Source organism: Bufo bufo, chromosome 6 (genome assembly GCF_905171765.1).
Source record: "Bufo bufo chromosome 6, aBufBuf1.1, whole genome shotgun sequence".
NCBI lineage: Eukaryota > Metazoa > Chordata > Amphibia > Anura > Bufonidae > Bufo > Bufo bufo.
The window spans coordinates 283,038,244-283,063,953 of NC_053394.1; the positions used below are offsets into that span (position 1 = coordinate 283,038,244).

Consider the following 25,710-nt stretch of genomic DNA (forward strand, 5'->3'; position numbering starts at 1 on the left):
AAAAAAGAAAAAAAAACTTCCCTGACACTTGGTAGTATGAATGGTGTGGTGGAGCAAGCAGGTATGCAAGCTCCCTGCAGTTCCCGTTTTCTCCTTCCAGCTATGGTGGCGCTAGAGTCAAAAAATGTTTTTGTTGAAGTATTCCTTGATTGTGGTGCTGGGGTAAACCTAATTGACTTTCTTTTCCTTCAAAACCTAGGACTAAGTACTTGCACTTTAGAGAACGAGATTCGTGTTTTTGCAATTGATTCTTCCCCTCTTTCTCAAAGGAGCCTTACTCACATTGTTCATGGTATTCACTTAAGGGTGGGTGATTCACATGTTGAAATTATTTCTTGTTTTGTCATGAAGGATTTGCCAGCTCCTATAGTTTTGGGGTTGACTAGACATAACCCAATTATAGACTGGCAAGCGAGACAAATCATTGGTTGGAGTGAGTTTTGTTCGGATAATTGTCTTGGCACATCTATCTCTGGTGTGTCCATTACGGCTTTACCTCAGTATCTCTCGGATTTTGCGGATGTCTTTTCGGAGGGTGGGGCTCAGGAATTGCCCCCTCATCGAGATTATGATTGTCCAGTTAATCTCATTCCGGGGGCTAAGTTGCTAAAGTCTCGGCTTTACAACCTCTCTCAACCCGAAAGAGAGGTCATGCGAAAGTATGTCGCCGAGAGTTTGGCAAAAAGTCATATTAGACCATCTAAGTCTCCAGTGGCAGTAGGTTTGTTCTTTGTGAAGAAAAAGGATGGATCACTGAGACCGTGTTTGGATTTCCGGGAATTGAACCGTATTACAGTCCGGGATCCATATCCCCTGCCTTTGATCTCTGATCTTTTTGATCAGAATGTTGGAGCCAAGGTGTTCTCCAAGTTGGATTTGAGAGGGGCCTACAATCTGATCAGAATCAAGGAGGGGGATGAGTGGAAAACGGCCTTCAATACGCACGAGGGTCATTTTGAGAACCTGGTTATGCCTTTTGGGTTGACGAACGCGCCAGCAGTATTTCAGCGATTCGTCAATGACATTTTTCATCATTTGGTGGGGAGGTTCGTAGTAGTTTACCTGGATGACATTTTAATTTATTCTCCTGATCTGAAGACCCATCAGGATCATGTGAGACAGGTTTTGACGATCCTTCGGGAGAATAAATTATATGCCAAATTGGAGAAATGTTTGTTTGCTGTGCAAGAGCTTCCGTTCTTGGGATACCTGCTTTCTGATTCTGGTTTTCGTATGGACCCCGAAAAGGTCTGGGCGGTTCTGGAGTGGGACCGACCAGAGAATCAGAAAGCTTTGATAAGGTTCTTGGGGTTTACGAATTATTATAGAAAATGTATTTCGAATTATTCTACCATAGTAAAACCTCTCACTGATATGACCAAGAAGGGCGTCGACGTCTCTGTCTGGTCGGATGAGGCATTGCAGGCCTTTTTGGCTATTAAGGAGCGTTTTGCGTCTGCTCCCATTCTGGTGCAGCCGGATGTGTCTCAGCCATTCGTAGTGGAGGTCGATGCATCAGAGGTGGGGGTTGGAGCGGTGCTGTCACAGGGTTCATCTCCTGGCAAGTGGGTCCCGTGTGCCTTTTTCTCCAAGAAGCTCTCGGTCGCCGAGAGGAATTATGATGTTGGAGATAGAGAGTTGTTGGCTATCAAGTTGGCCTTTGAGGAATGGCGTCACTGGTTGGAGGGGGACGTCTCACCCCGTTACGGTATATACAGACCATAAGAATTTGTCTTATCTGCAATCTGCCAAGCGTCTGAACCCTAGGCAGGCCAGATGGTCACTGTTTTTTACCAGGTTCAATTTTGTGGTTACCTTTCGCCCAGGGGTCAAGAACGTCAAGGCAGATGCCTTGTCTCGCAGCTTTCCTGGGGGAGGTGATTCAGAGGATCATGCGCCGATTTTAGCGGTTGGGGTGGTGGTCTCCGCTCTGTACCCTGAATTGGAGATGGAGGTGTTGGGAGCCCAGGAGGGGGCTCTTGGTTCTTGTCCCCCAGGAAGGTTGTTTGTTCCTGAGGGCCTGCGATACAAGGTGTTCAAGGAACATCACGATACTGTCCTCGCTGGACATCCTGGTGGTAAGTCCACCTGTGATCTAGTATCCTGGAGGTTCTGGTGGCCAGGGTTATGTAAGAGCATTGAGAATTACGTAACAGCTTGTGAAACCTGCGCTCGGTCAAAGGTTGCTCATACTCGACCGGCTGGTTCACTTCTTCCATTGTCTATTCCGTCTCGTCCTTGGACGCATTTGTCTATGGACTTTATTACGGATCTGAACTCTTGCGCAGATTTTTGTGGATAATATTGTGAAATTGCATGGTATTCCTTCGGATGTGGTCTCTGATAGGGGCACGCAGTTTGTCTCCAGGTTTTGGAGGGCGTTCTGCTCTCGGCTTGGCATTCAACTTTCATTCTCTTTGGCTTTTCATCCGCAGTCGAATGGTCAGACGGAGCGTACTAATCAAAACCTGGAGACCTACTTGAGGTGTTTTGTGGCTGAGAATCAGGAGGACTGGTCCTCATTCTTGTCCTTAGCAGAATTTGCGTTGAATAACCGTAGGCAGGAGTCCACGGGTAAGTCGCCATTTTTTGGCGCATACGGTTTCCATCCTCAGTTTGGTACCTTTTCTGGGACTAGTTCCTCTGGGATGCCAGAGGAGGAGAGATTCTCTTCTGCCTTATCCTCCATCTGGCGGAGGATTCAAGGGAATTTGGAGAAGATGGGTGAGAGGTATAAACTAATGGCTGACAAGAGACGTGTGACTGGTCCGGACCTGTGTGTGGGTGATCTGGTGTGGTTGTCCACTAAGAATATCAAATTGAGAGTGCCATCTTGGAAACTGGGTCCAAGATTTATTGGTCCGTATAAAATTTCTGCGGTGATCAATCCTGTAGCGTTTCGGCTGGATCTTCCGCAGACTTGGAGGATCCATGATGTGTTCCACAGGTCTTTACTAAAAAAAATACGTGAGATCGGTGGAACCATCGCCATTGCCTCCTCCTGTTCTAGTCGAGGGAAACTTGGAGTTTGAGATCTCCAGGATTCTCGACTCTAGAGTTCTTCGGGGTTCCCTTCAGTACCTGGTGCACTGGAGGGGATACGGCCCTGAGGAGAGGATGTGGGTTCCGGCGCTGGATGTCAATGCCTGCCGACTGGTGAGGGCTTTTCATAGGTCCCATCCGGATAAGGTTGGTCCGGGGTGTCCGGAGGTCACCAGTAGAAGGGGGGGGGGGTACTGTCATGCCCCGCTCTGACGATGTGCGGAGGTCGGCCAGGATAGCAGCACAAGTTTAGTGTTTGTTTTGGAGCCGTGCTGGATCCGCCTCTCATCAGGTGCACTGGGTGGAGTCATTAGTTTAAATAGCACACCATCCCAGTGCTCTGAGCGGATTATAGGAATCACTGTGGTCTTGGAAGCTAGGAAGGAAGGTTGTTCCAGCTCAGTAAGATAAGTGTGGTTTTAAGTTTGGTTGTTTTGTGTCATCTCTCCCATCCAGGTTCTGTGCGAGCAGGCTGCTCCTATTTCCCCTCTTCACCATCTCAGGGATTTTAGGGAGTTTCAGCCCAGGCACGGGGACACATCATACCTACCACCAAGGTCCGCATGTGGGCTGAGCAGTGCAGGGAAAGAGGTCAGGGATTAGCTAGGAGTTGACCCTTCCCCTGTCTCTCGCCCAGAGCCTGGTTGGTGGTTCATTTGTGAGTCTGAGTGCATGGGCATGTGATGAATTGGGTTCGTGGACCAATTTGACCGCAATTCATTCTTTTTTGTCAGGCCCATGTTGAGGAGAAGGCCCAGAATAGTTTTAAATTCGGAAACTTGGACGGGTTTCCACCGGAAAGACTGGACATAAAAGCTTTCCGGGTTGCCGGCTATAAATTGAGTGGCATACCCATTTGTTTCTGCCACGACTAAGTCCAAGAGCTCCGCAGTGAAGAACAGCTAAAAAAACCCCAGTGCCGATCCGATCTGAGCTGTCTCAACCCGAACTCCAGACTGGGCGGTGAAAGGGGGAACTACTGGTGCGGTTGAAGTTGGGGGCTACCAATCAGGGTTTGCCAGCACCTCAGGGACTCTAGGGGCTCTACGAGCCTGTCTGTGCGGTGGCTGCGACGGGGAAACTAATGCACGTGCCACCGTACCAGCTTCAACTGCCCTTCTGGTGCTCGCCACTTCACCATGTTGTAAGGCAGTGCTGGTACTAGGTCCAGGATGGGCTGCACTGCTGGTATATGCCTCACCATGTAATCCGCCAGCGCCAGCCCCACTCTGCTGCCCTTGAAGCGGATCCTGCGCAACCTGTGGTCTAGCAACACGGGGCCGGGTACGCCTGGTGGTATCAGGGACCTCAACCTCCTCGTCCAAACTTTGGGTCAGACTGCCACTGCTTTCTACAGGTTCGTATTCTGACCCTCTGGATTCGTCAAATGAGGGTTCCCATTCCTCATCCGACTGGGTCAGAATCCTGTAGGCCTCTTCAGAAGAATACCCCTTATTTGCCGATTGGTCAACTAAATTTAGGGGGTATTCCCTGAGACTACCCAAGAAAAAAAGCAAGCCTGTCTTACAAATGGGAGGCTAGCGAAGTACCCGAAGCCGCTGCAATTGATAAAAAATATCAAAACTGATTTTTTTATCGCCGCAGCGCTTGTGAAGTGATTGTGCAGTGATCAAAAAAATAATAATTTTGTCACTGCGGCGGGGCGGGGGTGGGTGAACGCACGTGTGGGCGACCGATCAGGCCTGATCGGGCAAACACTGCGTTTTGGGTGGAGGGCGAACTAAGGTGACACTAATACTATTATAGATCTGACTGAGATCAGCTCTGATCACTTACAGATACTATAAAAGTACCAATGCTGATTAGCGATACGCTAATCAGCGAATCGGTGACTGCGGTGCGGTGGGCTGGGCGCTAACCGACGCTAACTACCTAACAAAGGGGCCTAAACTAACCTAAAACCTAACCGTCAATACTAGTGAAAAAAAAAGTGACAGTTTACACTGATCACTTTTTTTCCTTTCACTAGTGATTGACAGGGGTGATCAAGGGGTGATCAAGGGGTTAATTCGGGTGATGGGGGGCGATCTGGGGCTAAGTGAAGTGTTTGGTGTATACTCACAGTGATGTGTGCTCCTCTGCTGGGACCAACCGACGAAAAGGACCAGCAGAGGAGCACAGAAGCCATTTAACACATTATATTTAGAAATATAATGTGTTAACTGGCTTGTGATTTGATTTTTTGAAAATCACCAGCCTGCCAGCGATGATCATTGGCTGGCAGGCTGGTGACGAAATACTCCTTTAACTTTTGCCAGCCTGCAATGCGCATGCGCGGGCCGGCTGTGAGCGTAATCTCGCGTCTCGCGAGATGACGCGCCGGCGCGTCAAGGAGGAACAAAGCGACAGCCTCCGGAACGCAATCCTGCGTTAGGCGGTCCGGAGGCGGTTAAAGAGGTTCTCCGGGCTTTTAATATTAATGACCTATCCTCAGGATAGGTCTTTAATATCAGATCGGTGGGGATCCAACACCAGGACACCCTTCCCTCCTCTCTCTCTTCCGCTCACTGCTGCTATGTCTATGGTGAGCAGGAAGAGAGACTGGAGATGGCACGTGCACACTGCGGGCGAAGCTGATCGGTGAGTGGTGCTGAGTGTTGGCCCCCCTCCGATCTGATATTGATGACCTATCCTGAAGATAGGCCATCAATATTAAAAAGACCAGAGAGTCTACATGATGTAATTTGCTTAAGGTAATAAATTGCAGAAAACGGTGTAGGGTCCCCATACTAATTTTGCTGTTGGGCCCTATAAGATCTGTGTACACTCCCGCATTTATTATAACGAACCACACCAAAAAAACAACATGTATTTGCAAAATAAGTAATAAAAGAGGCTGACAATTGTATTTTGGGTATTATATTGAACTTAAAGTGTAACTGACGTTTTATTTGTATTTGTGTAATGTAGAGGGGCAGTGATGCTGAACATTTTTGTAATATACTTTAATTACTGAAATCATACATTTCTATTAGAAAAAATAGCTCTAAAGTGCCCCATTTTAAGGTCTTAGCAACGCTCCTCTGTCTTCTGTTTACATAACACAGTCAGTGTTGAGCAAGTCTCCACTGTTATGTAAACAGAAGACAGAGGACAGTTGCTAAGGCTCAAAATGGGCCACTTTAGTGCTATTTTTGTAATAGAAATGTACGATTTCAGTAATTAAAGTATATTACAAAAATGGTCAGCATCACTGCCCCTATACATTACACAAATAAAAATAAAAGGACAGTTACACTTGAATTTTGTATATACATGTTTTTTACTTCTTGTGTTGCAAGTCTTCATATTATACCAATGAAATTGGCCCACCTGTTGCATGTGCACTTGGCAGCTGAAGGCATCTGTGTTGGTCCCATGTTCATATGTGCCCGCATTACTGAGAAAAATTAAGTTTTAATGTATGTAAATGAGTCTCTAGGAGCAACGGGGGTGTTGTCATTACACCTAAAGGCTCAGCTCTCTCTGCAACTACATTGTTATTTTGTTCACAATTTTCTCTCTCCTCCTTTACATGATTGTCAATTAGAAGAGAGAGATTCATTATGAGGGTGGGAAACCGCACCTATCTAGCATACATATTGGGGGAGATCTATCAAACTGGTGATAAAGGGAACCTGTCATGAACTTTATGCTGACCTCACTGAGGGCAGCATAAAATAGTGACAGAAATGCTGATTTCAGCGGCGTGTCACTCATGAGCTAAAAGTAAGTGGTTGCCGAGAACCAGCATCATAATCATTGTAGCACAGGCTTTGAAAAGAGTCAAATCTACTAGAGAAGAGTCATGATTATTCAAAATCTCCTGCTCCCCCTGCCCATCCGCTGATGATTGGCAGTTCTCTCCTAGAGAGAAAAGGAGAAAACTAGGTAGAAGACTGTCAGTCATCAGCAGGTGGCAGGTAGAGCAAGAATTCATGAATAACCATGACTCTTCTCAGGTGGCCGTGACTCTGGTTCTCAGCAACCACTTACTTTTAACTTTTAAATGACAGACAGCTGAAATCAACTCACCTGTCTCTACTTTAAGCTCCCGTTAGTATGGGCATCATAAAGTTGATGACAGGCTCCCTTTAAGGAAAACTGGCTTAGTTGCCCATAGTAACCAATCCGATTCCACCTTTCATTTTCCAAAGGAGTTCTGAAGAATAAAAGGTGGAAGCTAGAACCAGCCATGTATCTCACATGGATCCAGATATCTCCCCATCCATTGCTCTGATAGATTTATATCAAGTTGGAAGCTCAGGGGGCGTGCCCATGTTCTCCCTATCACAGCTCAGGAGGCAGTTGAAGGATGAAACTGAGCATGTGTGGCCATCTCAGTGAGCAGGTCAAAGAAATAGGAAAAAAAAAATACAGGTGGCGCTATACAGATACATTTTATTGAATAACTCAGTGGCTATGCTAAATCTTTAATTACATGCAATTACAAAAGAATTCAAATTCAGTTGCTGGTTTGAAAACTGTAGCCAGATAATCGGTGCTAACTATTGCCAATCGATGATAAATCAAGGTGATCAGTGCGCATTTTCTTCTGTTTACATGGTGCAATCATCGTTTGTATGCAGGGACGAAACCCATACATTTTTATTATTGTCAGAAGCACATCTCTGTTTACAGATTGGATCATGTTGCCGACCGTTGATTTCTATGTCCGCATGAAAGATGCGAACAATAGAACCTTTCATGGTTTGTCAGTTGATCTGCAGACATATATACACAGGGCAATGATCTGTGAGTGCGATCATTGCCCTGTGTAAAATGTCCTAAAGGGGTATTCCCATCTTGGACATTGGTGGCATAACGCTGAGATATGTCCGCAATGTCTGATAGGTGCAGGTCCCACCTCTGCAGCCCGCACCTATCTCTAAAACAAAGTCCGCCAAGAGAAGGAGAGCAGACAACACATGCGCAGTCACCCTTCATTTATTTCTATGGGACTGCCGAAGAGCCGCAAGCCCCATAGAAGTGAATGGACCGGTGGCTGCGCTTGCACGGTGCGCTTCCGATTAATTTCAATGGGACTTCTGAAAACAGCCGAGCACCACCCCGTTTTTTTGGCAGTCCCATAAGCAATTTATAGAGAGTGGCCACAAAAGCGGTACTTTGTGGGCTCTTAATATAGTTGCAGGTCCCACCCTAGCGATATGCCCCAATGTCCAAGATGCAAATATATCTTTAACATCCTATTACACCACACAATTTTTGGGGCAATTATTGGGAACAAGTACTCATATAAACGCTTGTTCCAGACAATTGGCCTTCATAATCAAGGTGGCGATCAGCTGATGAACGAGCTCTTTCATTGGCTAATGGGCATCTTTTATCAGGATGAAACATACCTGATTATTGGCAGCACATCTCCGTGTGTAATCAGGCATGTGCTGCCGATAATGAATAGAAGAGAATTAAGGAGGAATCACTGCAGTAGCAATCATTCCTCCAACATTCCCATTGGTCTGTGTAATCAGGCCTGTTCAAACAAGCACCGATGGATGTGTTTATCCATCGGTGCTCGCACTGCCCGAACATTGGGCAGTGTAGTAGGCCCCTAAGGATAGTTTTAGACCCCCCAATCTCCATCAGACCTCTGTATCAGACTCCTATTCCTCCTCTGACCTCAGATCAGACGCCTATCATACTCCCCATTACTTCTCAGTCCTATGTATCAGATCCTCATTCCTCCTCACAGGGAGATGTGCTGCCGTTTCCATAATGAAAGTGGACATTAGTATTCGCTCCATAAGACGCATTGCCATTTCCCCCCCCTTTTAGGGGGGAAAAGTTTGTTTTATTGTTTGAAAAATGCGGTGTAAAGGACAGATACAATTTCTCGTCTTTTTTTTTTATTCACTACTGGTTTTTGCTTCCAAAACTGCATGCCAAAATCTGACAGTGTGACCGCGTACCCTAATTCAGGCCTAATTCAGACTGTTTTTTTGTCTGTGTATGCAACTGGCAGCACACCGACCCATAGATCACAATGGTACATGTACTGTGGTCCATAGCCTTCAGAACAAGGGCCTGGTGAGAACTTATATAATGTACACCATTTTTCTTTTTTCTTTTTTTTTGCCATTTCCTAAAATGCATCCATAAGATGTATGTGCAGGGAGCGGTCAGACATTCACTGCGCCTGTGCCGAATACAGACGCGCACGGCGCAGGCGCGAGAATTCGTCCGCTGGTTCAGATGGAGGATGGCATTCAAGAGGAGATGGGCGGGCTTAACGGACGAGCGGGGCGGCATACAATGTGAGTAGACCGAGCCTCTAGGTGCTGAAAAGACGCCCCCATAGCACCTAGAGGCTCATTAGCATATTAATAAAAGTTAGTTTTTTAGTGAAACGGATCCACACACAGATCTGAGAATAGCATTGTTAGGTAGATCAGACACTAGCTGATCGCTAGTGTCTGAGAGCTAATTAGGTCAAAATGAGGTGGTAGAAACCCTTTAATGGGCAATATGATGAGATATAACACCCTAGTTGGGAACTTGCTCATGCAACTGATCTTGGTGGGGTTATGGGCACTAGCAAAGATAAGTACAGAGAGAACATGTGTGGATTGCCCTCAGCGGCGAAGGAGAAATTGTAAATTCATGCTTCTAAGCCTTAGAAAAAACTAAATATGTTTATGTTTCCTATGGGCACCAGCAGTGCTTCTCCTGGCCACGTTCAGGAAGGATATTTGGCTATTTAAATTTTACTAGAGATGGTTGTCATTTAATATATGCTTTATAAACCACAGTGTAGCCACTGTCTGCAGCACTAACCTCATAAATATGACAAAAATGTAGTTTTGAGTAAGAAGATATGTAAGTTCTGCAAAAAGGTTTTTATCTCTTTGCTTTTACACCTGGCAGCTGTGTGGCCCCACAAGGTGCCTCTTCCAGTTCTGGCATATAAAGAGGGCATTCCTCAGCCGCATCCACCAGGGTTGATCTATCTAACTTACAGAGATTTTTGGGGATCAGGGGGGGACTGTGAACTTAAAGTGGCCCTGGAAAAAAACCTATAAGTGGCCCCATGTTGTAGGTGGGTCCAAAGGTGGGACAACAGAAGTAGGCAGGGCCAGCAATACCATAGTGCAGAACAAAATACCACAGTGCAGCAAAAAAATACTGCCACCCAAGCCACAGTATGAAACTATCATCATCCTGAAGATGGCAAAACATTAATAAATGCTGAGAGGATCAGGTCTTTACGTACCTGGCTAGTAGCCAAAAGGGTTTGGGTGGTCCTCTGGGCATTCGCCCATTGGTAAATTTCCCTGTAGGGTCTATGGCCAGTCCCCCCATGTTTGGGATCAATGATGAATGAACTGATCAGACACTGATGTAAAATATGGCTGTATGCTTGAGAGTTTACTTCGATGAAGAATGGTCAGTCAGGTTCTCTTAACAAGGAGACAAGAAGTAGCAAGTAGCAGGGGACACCTGTGGCAGCAGAAGGGAGAAGTCCAGTTAGGTAAGGTAGGTAGGTTAGTATTTTGCCTACATGTAAGCACTTTTTAAACCAACCATGGTGCAGTTTTGTTGACAGTGCATTATGATTTTCCTCATTTGGCAACCCTTTTTGCAGTAGTACTGTATTACTTCACACCACAAAATGTGAAATTTGCTCTAGAATATGTCCTTACTAAGCACTTACCATAAGGTTTTTATTTGCTTCAGGCAAGATCAGATATTCATTCTAAATGGAGGAAAACGTTAACTTGAGATTTATGTAGGGGTTTTAGTGCATTAGTAGGTGTTTATACCAAAACTTCCACTGCAGACTCAGAAGTCAATTTGTCAAGCCATGTACCTAGTTAAACACACAGACAAGCAATGAATATACAAAGTTCAGGTTGGAAAGTTATTGTGGGTTGTCAATATATTAGAATGTAATCTCATTTCTTTTGTTTTGCAACATACAGTCAATTACAGACACATACAGTAGGTGTTTGTGAGATTGTGCTTTCAGCACGACAGCGTCGCGCTGATACTCGGCGACGTGGTGCCGAGATCTCGCACTCACTGGGATAGCGACAGCACATCCCAGCAAGCGCGTCATAGAAGAGGCGGGAGATCCGACTTGGATTCCCGCCAATTCTACACGTGTGCGGCGTTTGTTATGAATCCTGAGGGGGAAGTCCCCGCCGGATTTTAAATAAAAATCCGGCCTGGGTCCCGCCCTCAGGAGCATACCGGGCCCTTAGGTCTGTTATGGGTTGTAAGGAGAGCCCCCCCTACGCCGAAAAAAACGGCGTAGGGGGTCCCCCTACAATCCATACCAGACCCGTATCCAAAGCACGCTACCCGGCCAGCCAGGAAGGGAGTGGGGACGAGTCAACAACAGAGAGAAGAATCGGGGTGCGCCGAGACAACAAGAAGGAAGGAGAAGACAGAAGAAGAACAGAAGGAGAAGACAGAAGGAGAACCCCGAAGAGTTGAGAAGACCCCCCCGGATAGCGGAGAAGACCCGTCGGGATATCGGAAGAAGAAGAGCCCCCCCCGGAGACAGAAGACAGAAGGAGACAACAAGACAGAAGGAGAAGACAGAAGAAGAACAGAAGGAGAAGACAGAAGGAGAACCCCGGAGAGTTGAGAAGACCCCCCCGGATAGCGGAGAAGACCCGTCGGGATATCGGAAGAAGAAGAGCCCCCCCTGGTAAAAGAGCTAATAAAGAAGACAGGGGGCGGCCTCCGGAGCAGAAAAATAAAATATTTTAATACACTGTGTGGTTTATTTGTGTTTTTACCACTTTTCTTGCAGGTGAATGGGTAGGGGTACGATGTACCCCATACTCATTCACTTAGGGTGGGGGGCCGGTATCTGGGGGCCCCCCTTATTAAAGGGGGCTCCCAGATTCCGTTAAGCCTCCCGCCCGCATACCCCGACAACCAACGGCCAGGGTTGTCGGGAAGGGGCCCTGTCCTCATCAACATGGGGACAGGGTGCTCTGAGGTGGGGGGGCCGCAGTGCGCCCCCTGCCCCAGAGCACCCAACCCCCCATGTTGAGGGCATGCAGCCTGGTACGGCTCAGGAGGGGGGGGGGGCGCTCGCTCGTCCCCACTCCCTTCCTGGCTGGCCGGGTAGCGTGCTTTGGATACGGGTCTGGTATGGATTGTAGGGGGACCCCCTACGCCGTTTTTTTCGGCGTAGGGGGGGCTCTCCTTACAACCCATAACAGACCTAAGGGCCCGGTATGCTCCTGAGGGCGGGACCCAGGCCGGATTTTTATTTAAAATCCGGCGGGGACTTCCCCCTCAGGATTCATAACAAACGCCGCACACGTGTAGAATTGGCGGGAATCCAAGTCGGATCTCCCGCCTCTTCTATGACGCGCTTGCTCTCCATCGCGGCAAGCCAGCTCGGCGCTGGCTCCCGCGATGGGGCTCGTATGTGCTCAATCTCGCCGAGAAATACGGCGAGATTGACACAAAATCGGGTTCACCTACTGTAAACAGATATTCACCTTTGAATGGCGTTTTACAGCTTGGATTCTGTTTGTAAATAAGGGTACTGGAGGGGAAAACAGAGGTGGTATGGAATACCACAGGATAGGGGTGGGGGGAGGTGGATAAGGAAAGAGGAGAGGAGGGAACGGGGGAGAGGGAGGCGCCAAGGGATACCCAAATGCAAAGAGTAATCAATATGAGAAAAAGAAAATAAGGGTTGGTGGAGCGCCTATGGTCAAGAATCGGTGAGGGAGTGGCACCAAGAAAAAAAAGGGGGGGGGGGAGATTGTGAACACCTCTATGTAACTTTACTGAATGCTCCTAAATACCACGGGAAAAAGTAGAATCGTGCCCCCATAAATCCAGAGGGTAGGGTGAGTTGGAGCAGTATACAATATTTATAATATAATATAATATATAAATATTGCAATTGCAACTGTGTATACACCCTTTGATGCTCCTGAAGTTTTTTTTTATTCCCCCGAAATGCGTCAAGCTATTTAAATTAAACAAGTTGCTTCGCACTTTGGAAGTCTGTTGTGTCATCTATTCACAGGACGGCGAGAGAACCACCTACTTACAGGGAATCTCGGCGGGGGAGGGTCTGGTGTCAAGTGCCATGTGCTTATCTTGCACCACCCTCCGTGGTGACGTGAGTACTAAACAAGATTGTTTGTACTTCTTTTTATCGATAACATTGGATATCGTTCTAGACTGATTTTAAGGTCATAACCTCATGTCATCTTTTTTACATATCCATATACTGCTCCAACTCACCCTACCCTCTGGATTTATGGGGGCACGATTCTAGTATTCCCCTGTGGTATTTAGGGGCATTAACTAAAGTTACATAGAGATGTTCAACATCCCCCCCCCCTTTATTTTTCTTGGTGCCACTCCCTCACCGATTCTTGACCATAGGCGCTCCACCAACCCTTCTTTTCTTTTTCTCATATTGATTAACATAGTAACATAGTACATAAGGCCGAAAAAAGACATTTGTCCATCCAGTTCGGCCTGTCCTCCTGCAAGTTGATCCAGAGGAAGGCAAAAAAAAACCCTGTGAGGTAGAAGCCAATTTTCCTCACTTTAGGGGAATAAAAAATTCCTTCCCGACTCCAATCAGGCAATCAGAATAACTCCCTGGATCAACGGCCCCTCTCTAGTAGCTATATCCTGTAATATTATTACACTCCAGAAATACATCCAGGCCCCTCTTGAATTCCTTTATTGTACTCACCATCACCACCTCCTCAGGCAGAGAGTTCCATAGTCTCACTGCTCTTACCGTAAAGAACGCTTTTCTATGTTTGTGTACAAACCTTCTTTCCTCCAAACGCAGAGGATGTCCCCTCGTCACAGTCACAGTCCTGGGGATAAATAGATGATGGGATAGATCTCTGTACTGCCCCCTGATATATTTATACATAGTAATTAGATCTCCCCTCAGTCGTCTTTTTTCTAAAGTGAATAACCCTAATTTTGATAATCTTTCAGGGTACTGTAGTTGCCCCATTCCAGTTATTACTTTAGTTGCCCTCCTCTGGACCCTCTCCAGCTCTGCTATGTCTGCCTTGTTCACTGGAGCCCAGAACTGTACACAGTACTCCATGTGTGGTCTGACTAATGATTTGTAAAGTAGTAGGAATATGTTCTCATCACGGGCATCTATGCCCCTTTTGATGCAACCCATTATCTTATTGGCCTTGGCAGCAGCTGCCTGACACTGTTTTTTGCAGCTTAGTTTGCTGTTTATTAAAATTCCTAGATCCTTTTCCATGTCAGTGTTACCGAGTGTTTTACCATTTAGTATGTACGGGTGACTTGCATTATTCCTTCCCATGTGCATAACTTTACATTTGTCAGTGTTAAACCTCATCTGCCACTTCTCTGCCCAAGCCTCCAATCTATCCAGATCCCTCTGTAGTAGTATACTGTCCTCTTCAGTGTTAATTACTTTACACAGTTTAGTGTCATCTGCGAAAATTGATATTTTACTATGCAAGCCTTCTACAAGATCATTAATAAATATATTGAAGAGAATAGGGCCCAATACTGACCCCTGAGGTACCCCACTAGTGACAGTGACCCAATCTGAGTATGTACCGTTAATAACCACCCTCTGTTTTCTATCATTGAGCCAGTTACTTACCCACTTACAGACGTTTTCTCCGAGTCCGAGCATTCTCATTTTATATACTAACCTTTTATGTGGTACAGTGTCAAATGCTTTGGAGAAGTCCAGATACACGACATCCATTGATTCGCCGCTGTCAAGTCTAGAACTTACCTCCTCATAGAAACTGAATAAATTAGCTTGACATGACCGATCCCTCACGAAGCCATGCTGATATGGCGTTATTTGCTTATTTCCGTTAAGATGCTCTAACATAGCATCTCTCAGAAAACCTTCAAACAGTTTACCCACAACAGATGTTAAACTTACCGGCCTATAGTTTCCAGGCTCTGTTTTTGGACCGTTTTTGGACCGTTTTTGGACCGTTTTTGAATATTGGCACCACATTTGCCATGCGCCAATCCTGTGGGACATTCCCTGTCAGTAAAGAGTCCGCAAATATCAGAAATAAGGGTCTGGCTATGACATTACTTAATTCCCTTAGGATACGGGGGTGTATGCCATCCGGTCCTGGCGATTTGTCTATTTTGATCTTTTTAAGTCGCTGTTGTACTTCTTCCTGGGTCAGACAGGACACTTTTAATGGCGAATTTATTTCAACATTCAGCATTTCATCTGACAGTTTATATTCCTCAGTGAATACACTGGAGAAAAAAATATTTAACAGCTTTGCTTTCTCCTCGTCGCTCTGCGACTCCCCCCTCATTCCTCTTTAAAGGGCCGACACCTTCAGATTTATACTTTTTAACATTTATATAATTGAAGAACATTTTAGGGTTAGTTTTACTCTCTTTGGCAATTAATCTCTCGGTCTCTAGTTTGGCCGCTTTTATTTGTTTTTTACATGTTGTGTTTTTTTCCTTATAGTTTTTCAGTGCTTCTGTGCTACCCTCCTGTTTTAGTGTTTTATATGCTTTCTTTTTGTCATTTATTGCTTTCTTTACAGTTCTGTTTATCCACATTGGTTTCTTTTTGTTCCTTAACCTTTTATTCCCATACGGTATGTACCTCTCACAATGAGATTTTAGGATGTTTTTAAAGATATCCCATTTTGTGGCTGTATTTTTATTTTTGAGGACTTTGTCCCAGTTAGTTAGGCCTATGGCCTCTCTTAGTTGGCTAAATTTAGCTTTTTTGAAGTTTGATATTTTTGTTCCTCCCTGTAGAAACGCTCTTTTGAATGATAATTGGAAGGTTATTACTTTATGGTCACTATTTCCCAGGTGTCCCCCAACCTGCGCATCTGTTGTTCTGTCAGGTCTATTGGTTAATATTAAGTCCAGTATGGCCGTCCCTCTAGTCGGGTCCTGAACCAGTTGGGAGAGATAATTGTCTTTGGTTATTGCCAAGAATCTGTTTCCTTTATGAGATATACAAGTTTCAGTTTCCCATAATAACCACCTCATTATGATTTGCCGCCTTGTCTATCTCGTTTAGTAGTATATTTTCTGTGGACTCTGGAATATTAGGTGGTTTATAGTAGACTCCTATTAGTAATTTATTGTTGTTTTTAGCTCCATGTATCTCTACCCACAGTGAATCCACATGTTCATGTCCCTCACTTATATCTTCACGGAGTGTGGGCTTTAGACAAGACTTTACATAAAGGCAGACCCCTCCCCCTCTCCGGTTTTGACGATCCTTTCTAAACAGACTGTAACCTTGTACATTAACCGCCCAGTCATAGCTATCATCCAGCCATGTCTCAGTTATTCCCACTATGTCATAGTCCTCCTCACACATCACTAATTCCAGTTCACCAGTTTTATTAGTCAGGCTTCTGGCATTAGTATACATACATTTGAGAGGTTTATGTATATTTTTTACCCTACACCTTTCCTTCTGAACTGTTCTAGTCCCTCCTTCCATTCCTCCCCCAGTCCCACTACCTTGCCCCCGGTCTCTATCTGCACTATCTTCCCCTTCTATAGTGTAATTACCCTCCCCCCCAGTCCCTAGTTTAAACACTCCTCCAACCTTCTAGCCATCTTCTTCCCCAACACAGCTGCCCCTTCCCCATTGAGGTGCAGCCCGTCCCTACGATAGAGCCTGTAGCCGACAGAGAAGTCGGCCCAGTTCTCCAGGAACCCAAACTCCTCCATCCTACACCAGTTCTTGAGCCACTTGTTAATTTCCCTAATCTCCCGCTGCCTTTCTTGTGTGGCCCGTGGTACAGGCAGTATTTCGGAAAATACTACCTTTGAGGTCCTTGCCCTAAGCTTTTGACCTAAATCCCTGAAATCATTTTTAAGGACTCTCCACCTACCCCTAACTTTGTCATTGGTTCCGATATGGACCATGACCGCTGGATCTTCTCCAGCCCCTCCCAGTAATCTGTCAACCCGATCCGCGATGTGTCGAACTCTAGCGCCAGGAAGACAGCACACTGTTCGGCGATCACGGTCTTTGTGACAGATTTCCCTATCTGTTCCCCTAATAATTGAGTCTCCCACTACCAGCACCTGTCTGGCCTGCCCTGCTCTCCTGGTCCCCTGCTTACCGAAGCTGACATTCCCCTGACTGGCAGAGGAAGTGTCCGGCTGCGGCAGTGCCGTCCCTGGACTGATATCCCCCTCATCTGCCAAACGTGCAAACTTGTTGGGGTGTGTCAGATCAGGGCTAGCCTCCCTGGCACTCTTCCCTCTACCCCGCTTTCTAACTGTTACCCAGCTAGCTACCTCACTTTCCTCAGCCTCCTCTCTGTCACCCTCCCCCTCATCTACCCCAAAGAGTGCTTGCTCGGTGAGAAGCAAACTTTTTTGCAAATTGTCAATGCCTCTCAGTGTTGCAACTTGCCCATTTAGAGACTCGATTAGCGATTCCAAACGGGTAATTTGCTCACATCTTGAACAAAGATATACACCCTCGAACGGCTGTTCCAGGACTGCATACATCATGCAAGATGTGCACTGAACTGCGTTGTCAATTGTGCAACACATACTAAATGGGGATTACACCACAAAAGCAAAAAATACAATACAGTGTAGTAATAAGATACAGGCTAATTGCAGTCCCCCACTGAAGTCCCTGAATCTAAAGTCACTTAATCTTAAGTCACACACTTACGCACACTTACGTTTCCCCTCTGGAACCAAAAAGGCTATGCTGCTCTTACTGCTGAGTTTTTATAGTCTCCTAATTAGACAGCCACACCCTAATTAAACAGCCACACCCTAATTGCTCACCTGTGCAACCCCTGGAGAAGGAAAAAAAAAGTGTTATCACAGCACACAATACAGTCAAACACAGCCACTCATCAATGTCCACAAATAATTTAGCTCTCAGATACTCCCTCACTTAATCTTAAGTCACACACTTACGCAACCACACTTAATCAACCACGCGTCGCGGTCAAACTCGCGTTATATATCTCCTTATATAAATATAAATGCAGCTCACTGCACCAGCCTGGTTTGTTTCCCCTCTGGAACCAAAAAGGCTATGCTGCTCTTACTGCTGAGTTTTTATAGTCTCCTAATTAGACAGCCACACCCTAATTAAACAGCCACACCCTAATTGCTCACCTGTGCAACCCCTGGAGAAGGAAAAAAAAAGTGTTATCACAGCACACAATACAGTCAAACACAGCCACTCATCAATGTCCACAAATAATTTAGCTCTCAGATACTCCCTCACTTAATCTTAAGTCACACACTTACGCAACCACACTTAATCAACCACGCGTCGCGGTCAAACTCGCGTTATATATCTCCTTATATAAATATAAATGCAGCTCACTGCACCAGCCTGGTTTGTTTCCCCTCTGGAACCAAAAAGGCTATGCTGCTCTTACTGCTGAGTTTTTATAGTCTCCTAATTAGACAGCCACACCCTAATTAAACAGCCACACCCTAATTGCTCACCTGTGCAACTCCTGGAGAAGGAAAAAAAAAGTGTTATCACAGCACACAATACAGTCAAACACAGCCACTCATCAATGTCCACAAATAATTTAGCTCTCAGATACTCCCTCACTTAATCTTAAGTCACACACTTACGCAACCACACTTAATCAACCACGCGTCGCGGTCAAACTCGCGTTATATATCTCCTTATATAAATATAAATGCAGCTCACTGCACCAGCCTGGTTTGTTTCCCCTCTGGAACCAAAACAGATTACTCTGTTCAATCCTGGCAGAGGCTCTGCTTCAGTATCCATCTTTAACTCATGATCACAAATAATGTAATGGTACTTTCTGAGTATGTGTGTATATATATATATATATATATATATATATATATATATATATACAGTACAGACCAAAAGTTTGGACACACCTTCTCATTCAAAGAGTTTTCTTTATTTTCATGACTATGAAAATTGTAGATTCACACTGAAGGCATCAAAACTATGAATTAACACATGTGGAATTATATACATAACAAACAAGTGTGAAACAACTGAAAATATGTCATATTCTAGGTTCTTCAAAGTAGCCACCTTTTGCTTTGATTACTGCTTTGCACACTCTTGGCATTCTCTTGATGAGCTTCAAGAGGCAGTCCCCTGAAATGGTTTTCACTTCACAGGTGTGCCCTGTCGGGTTTAATAAGTGGGATTTATTGCCTTATAAATAGGGTTGATACACAGCTGATAGTCCTACTGAATAGACTGTTAGAATTTGTATTATGGCAAGAAAAAAGCAGCTAAGTAAAGAAAAACTAGTGACCATCATTACTTTAAGAAATGAAGGTCAGTCAGCTGAAAAATTGGGAAAACTTTGAAAGTAAGGGCTATTTGACCATGAAAAAGAGTGATGGGGTGCTGCGCCAGATGACCTGGCCTCCACAGTCACTGGACCTGAACCCAATCGAGATGGTTTGGGGTGAGCTGGACCACAGAGTGAAGGTAAAAGGGCCAACAAGTGCTAAGCATCTCTGGGAACTCCTTCAAGACTGTTGGAAGACCATTTCAGGGGACTACCTCTTGAAGCTCATCAAGAGAATGCCAAGAGTGTGCAAAGCAGTAATCAAAGCAAAAGGTGGCTACTTTGAAGAACCTAGAATATGACATATTTTCAGTTGTTTCACACTTGTTTGTTATGTATATAATTCCACATGTGTTAATTCATAGTTTTGATGCCTTCATAGTCATGAAAATAAAGAAAAATCAGAATGAGAAGGTGTGTCCAAACTTTTGGTCTGTACTGTATATATATATATTTATATATATTTCGGAAAGTCTTCAGACACTCACTTTTTTAACATTTTCTTATTTTGTGGTTTTGCGCTAAAATAATTAAAGAAAATAAAAAATAGTTTTCCCTGTCAATCTGCACTCCTAATGGAAAAGTGAAAATTAGAAATTTTTGAAAATGTGTTAAAAAGGAAAAACTAAAATTTCACATGGACATAAGTATTCAGACCCTTTGTTATGACACTTGATCATCTTTAAAATGTTTCCACACCTAGATTGGATTCCACCTGTGGTAAATTTAGTTGATTGGACATGATTTGGAAAGACACAGCCCTGTCTATATAAGGTATCACAGCTGACAATGTATATAAGAGCAAAAGCCAATCCACGAGGAGGAAAGAACTGCCTGTAGAGATCAGAGACAGGATTGTGTAGAGATGGAGACCTGGAGAAGGGTACAAAAAATTGCTGCTGCCCTGAAAGTCCCCAAGAGCACAGTGGCCTCCAAAATTCTTTAAACCCTTCCTGACATATGATGTACTTTTACTTCATAGTGGGAAGTGATTTCCCACAACGTGACTTAAGAGTACATTATGTCAATAGGGCAGGCACTGAAGCAGTGCGTGCCTGATCAGTGCAGGGGCCCAGCTGTGACTGACTGCCGGCCCATGCTGTATCCGCCAGCATCGCTGTAAACAGCGATGGCGGCAGATTAAACCCTTGTGTGCTGCAGTCATACAGGGGGTCTGCAGTCTCATTGAGATCCCCATCAGGTTCCTGTGCTGCGGTGACAGGGACCCGATGGCTGAGAAGGCCTTGCATGGGCAAAAGGTCTTGCCTTCTACGAAAGCCTGGGAGATCCAAACCCTTAGGCTGGGTCTCCTAGGCAACTGTCAGTGTAACAGGATGCATTGTAATGCATTGTAGAGGGGATCAGATCCCCAAAAGTTGAAGTCCCACAGTGGGACAAAAATAAAAAGTAAAAAAAGTTTTTTCTTAATAAACAATAAATAAAGTTTCAAGTTAAAAAAAAAATATAAAACAGACATATTAGGTATCACTGCATCCACAGCGACTGGCTCTATAAAAATATCACATAATCCACCACATCAGGTGAACGCCATAAAAAAAAAAGTAAAACTGTGCCAAAAAAGCTATTTTTTGGTTACTTTACCTCACAAAAGCATAATATAGAGCGATCAAAAAGTCATATGTTCTCCAAAATAGTACCACTCAAACCATCACCTCATCCCACAAAAAAAAAGTTAATTTCAGAGAATGGACACACAAAAACGTGATTTTTTTCAAGAATGCTTTTATTGTGTAAAACTGAAATGAATTTAAAAAAAGTAGACATAGTAGGCCTCGTTCACATTTCCATGTAAGTGTCACGTCCGTTAAAAAAGCGTACATGTTTGATCTGTGAAGCTGTCCGTGAAGGATCCGTGTGTCTGTTCTTACCATCCATTTCAAAAGAATCTCCTATTAGTCCAAAGTGAAAAACGGGCGCAACACAGACACAACACGGATGTGTGTCAGTGATTTTCATAGACCCATAGACTTCAATGGGCGTGCTTGGTCTGCATCACGAATCAAAGTAGTGCATGTCCCCGTAATTTTTTTTTACTGATCCACGGTCAGTAAAAAAAATACTGAAATGTGAACAGATGCATTTAAATCAATGGGTACATGTGCTGTCCGCAGAAAATGCGGACAGCACACGTCAGTGAAAAACGGAAATGTGAACGAGGCCTTAGGTATAGCTGCATCTGTAACGACCTGCTCTATAAAACTATCACATGATCTACCCCCTAAGGTGAATGCCGTAAATAAAAACTCTGCCAAAACAACCAATTTTTGGGTCACCTTGCCTCATAAAGTGTAATATTGAATGACCAAAAAAAATCACATGTACTCAAAAATTGTACCAATAAAAAGTCAACTCTTCCCGCAAGAAACAACCCCCTACTCAAGACGATCGGCAGAAAAAATAAAATATGAGTTTCAGAAAATGGAGACATAAAACATGTTTTGTCAAAAATGCTTTATTATGTAAAACTGAAAGAAAAAAAGTAGAAATATTTGATATTGTCACATCAGTAACAACTTACCCTATAGAAATAGCACATGATCTGTCATGTCAGTTGAAAATTGTAAAAAACAAAAAATATAAACTGCCAGAACAGCGATTTTTTTGGTTACCTTGCCTCACAAAATGCATAATATAGAGCGATGAAAAACCATATGAACCCCAAAATGGGGTCACTTCTTCAGAGTTTCTACTGTAGCAGTGCATCAGGAGGTCTTCAAGTGGTGACATGGTGTCTAAAAACCAGTCCAGCAAAATGTGCCCTACAAAAACCCTATGGTGCTCCTTTCCTTCTGCGCCCTGCAGTGTGCCCATACAGAAGTTTACAGAATCTCAGGATAAAAGATATGAGGGTATAGATATTGAGCTTTGTTTGGCTGTTAATCCTTGCTTTGTTACAGGAAAAAAGGGAAAAAATTTATTAAAATGGAAAATCTCCATTTCTTTCCATTTTCTTTAAATTCTTGTGAAGCACCTAAAGGGTTTACAAAGTTAGTAAAAATCAGTTTTGAATAACCCGAGGGGTGTAGTTTCTAAAATGGTTGGGCCATTTATTGGTGGTTTCTAATATGTAAGCCCATATTGTGACTTAAAAAATGAACTGATCCTTAAAAAGTTTTTTTTTTTTTTTTAATTCTAAGTCTTCTAACGTTCCAAAAAAATTACATTTACAAAATGATGCAAACATAAAGAAGACATATGGGAAATGTAAAGTATTAATTATTTTATGAGATATTTAACATTTTTGCATTTTGGATTTTCGAATAAAGGTGAAATACACAGCCTGTCCAAAAAAAAAGTTGCCACCAAAAATATTTTGTTGGACCGCCTTTAGTTTTGATTACGGCATGCATTCGCTGTGGCATTGTTTTGATAAACTTCTGCAATGTCTCAAGATTTATTTCCATCCAGTGTTGTATACATTTTTCACTAAGATATTGCATTGATGATGGTAGAGTATGACTGCTGCGCAAAGCCTTGTCCAGCACATCCCAAAGATTCTCAATGGGGTTAAGGTCTGGACACTGTGGTGGCCAATCCATGTGTGAAAATGATGTCTCATGCTCCCTGAACCACTCTTTCACAATTTGAGCCCAATGAATCCTGGCATTGTCATCTTGGAATATGCCCGTGCCATCAGGAAATAAAAAATCCATTGATGGAATAACCTGGTCATTCAGTATGTTCAGGTAGTCAGCTGACTTCATTCTTGGAGCACATACTGTTGCTGAACTTAGACCTGACCAACTGCAGCAACCCCAGATCATAACACTGCACCAACAGGCTTGTACAGTAGACACTAGGCATGATGGGTGCATCACTTTATCTGACTCTCTTCTTACCCTGATGCGCCCATCACTCTGGAACAGGGTAAATCTGGACTCATCAGACCACATGCCCTTCTTCCATTGCTACAGAGTCCAATCTTTATGCTCCCTAGCAAATTGAAGCCTTTTTTTCTTGTTTGCCTCACTGATTAGTGGTTTTCTTACGGCTACACAGCTGTTCAGTCCCAATCCCTTGAGTTCCCTTCGCATTGTGCGTGTGGAAATGTTCTTACTTTCACTATTAAACATAGCCCTGAGTTCTGTTGTTTTTCTTCTATTTGATTTCACCAAACGTTCAAGTGATCGCCGATCACGATCAGTCAGGATTTTTTTTCCCCGCCACATTTCTTCCTCGAATATGATGGGTCCCCACTATCCTTCCAGTTTTTAACTCCTTAAGGACACAGCCTTAATTCACCTTAAGGACCAGGCCATTTTTTGCAAATCTGACCAGTGTCACCTGAGTGGTGATAACTTTAAAACGCTTTTACTTATCCAGGCCATTCTGAAATTGTTTTTTCGTCACATATTGTACTTCATGACACTGGTAAAATGAATTCAAAAAAATTATTTTTTTATTTATAAAAAAAGACAAACATTTTTTACATTTTTTTTAAAATTGCAAATTTCCAAGTTTCAATTTCTCTACTTCTATAATACATAGTAATACCTCCAAAAATAGTTATTACTTTACATTCCCCATATGTCTACTTCATGTCTGGATCATTTTGGGAATGATATTTTTTTTGGGGGATGTTACAAGGCTTAGAAGTTTAGAAGCAAATCTTGAAATTTTTCTGAAATTTTCAAAAACCCAATTTTTAGGGAGCAGTTCAGGTCTGAAGTCAGTTTGCGAGGCTTATATAATAGAAACCACCCAAAAATGACCCCATTCTAGAAACTACACCCCTCAAGGTATTCATAACTGATTTTACAAACTTTGTTAACCCTTTAGGTGTTCCACAAGAATTAATGAAAAATAGAGATACAATTTCAAAATTGCACTTCTTTGGCAGATTTTCCAAACACCCCATATGTGGTCGTAAACCGCTGTACGAGCACACGGCAGGGCGCAGAAGGAAAGGAATGCCATACGGTTTTTGGAAGGCAGGTTTTGCTGGACTGGTTTTTTGACACCATGTCCCATTTGAAGCCCCCTGATGCACCCCTAGAGTAGAAACTCCATAAAAGTGACCCCATCGAAGAAACTACACCCCTCAAGGTATTTAAAACTGATTTTACAAACGTCGTTAACCCTTTAGGTGTTCCACAAGAATTAATGGAAAATAGAGATACAATTTCAAAATTGCACTTTTTTGGCAGATTTTCCAAACACCCCATATGTGGTCGTAAACCACTGTACGAGCACACGGCAGGGCGCAGAAGGAAAGGAATGCCATACGGTTTTTGGAAGGCAGGTTTTGCTGGACTGTTTTTTTTACACCATGTCCCATTTGAAGCCCCCTGATGCACCCCTAGAGTAGAAACTCCATAAAAGTGACCCCATCTAAGAAACTACACCCCTCAAGGTATTCAAAACTGATTTTACAAACGTCGTTAACCCTTTAGGTGTTCCACAAGAATTAATGGAAAATAGAGATACAATTTCAAAATTTCACTTTTTTGGCAGATTTTTCAATTTTTTTTTTTTTTACTTTTACAAAGCAAGGGTTAACAGCCAAACAAAACTCAATATTTATGGCCCTGATTCTGTAGTTTACAGAAACACCCCATATGTGGTCGTAAACTACTGTACGGGCACATGGCAGGGCGCAGAAGGAAAGGAATGCCATACTGTTTTTGGAAGGCAGATTTTGCTGGACTGGTTTTTTGGACACCATGTCCCATTTGAAGCCCCCCTGATGCACCCCTAGAGTAGAAACTCCATATAATTGACCCCATCTAAGAAACTACACCCCTCAAGGTATTCAAAACTGATTTTACAAACATCATTAACCCTTTAGGTGTTCCACAAGAGTTATTGGCAAATGGAGATGAAATTTCAGAATTTCAATTTTTTGCCAAATTTTCAATTTTAATCCATTTTTTCCAGTAACAAAGCAAGGCTTAACAGCCAAACAAAACTCAATATTTATGGCCCTGATTCTGTAGTTTACAGAAACACCCCATATGTGGTTGTGAACTGCTGTATGGGCACACGGCAGGGCGCAGAAGGAAAGGAATGCCATACGGTTTTTGGAAGGCAGATTTTGCTGGACTTTTTTTTTTTACACCATGTCCCATTTGAAGCCCCCCTGATGCACCCCTAGAGTAGAAACTCCAAAAAAGTGACCCCATTTTAGAAACTACGGGATAGGGTGGAAGTTTTGTTGGTACTAGTTTAGGGTACATATGATTTTTGGTTGCTCTATATTACACTTTTTGTGAGGCAAGATAAGGCTACTTTCACACTAGCGTTCGGAGCGGATCCGTCTGATGTTTCATCAGACGGATCCGCTCCGATAATGCAGACGTTCGCATCCGTTCAGAACGGATCCGTCTGCATTAAA

At 43.8% G+C, this 25,710-nt stretch overlaps 1 long non-coding RNA gene across 1 annotated transcript in view; it reads right to left on the reverse strand.

The window, feature by feature from the left end:
- The window catches only part of LOC121004341, a 51,093-nt gene that overhangs the window by 5,552 nt on the left and 19,831 nt on the right, over window positions 1–25,710 (reverse strand). The window contains exon 2 of the long non-coding RNA XR_005779692.1: window positions 10,274–10,500. This is a non-coding gene — a long non-coding RNA (uncharacterized LOC121004341). The remainder of the gene's footprint in view (window positions 1–10,273; window positions 10,501–25,710) is intronic.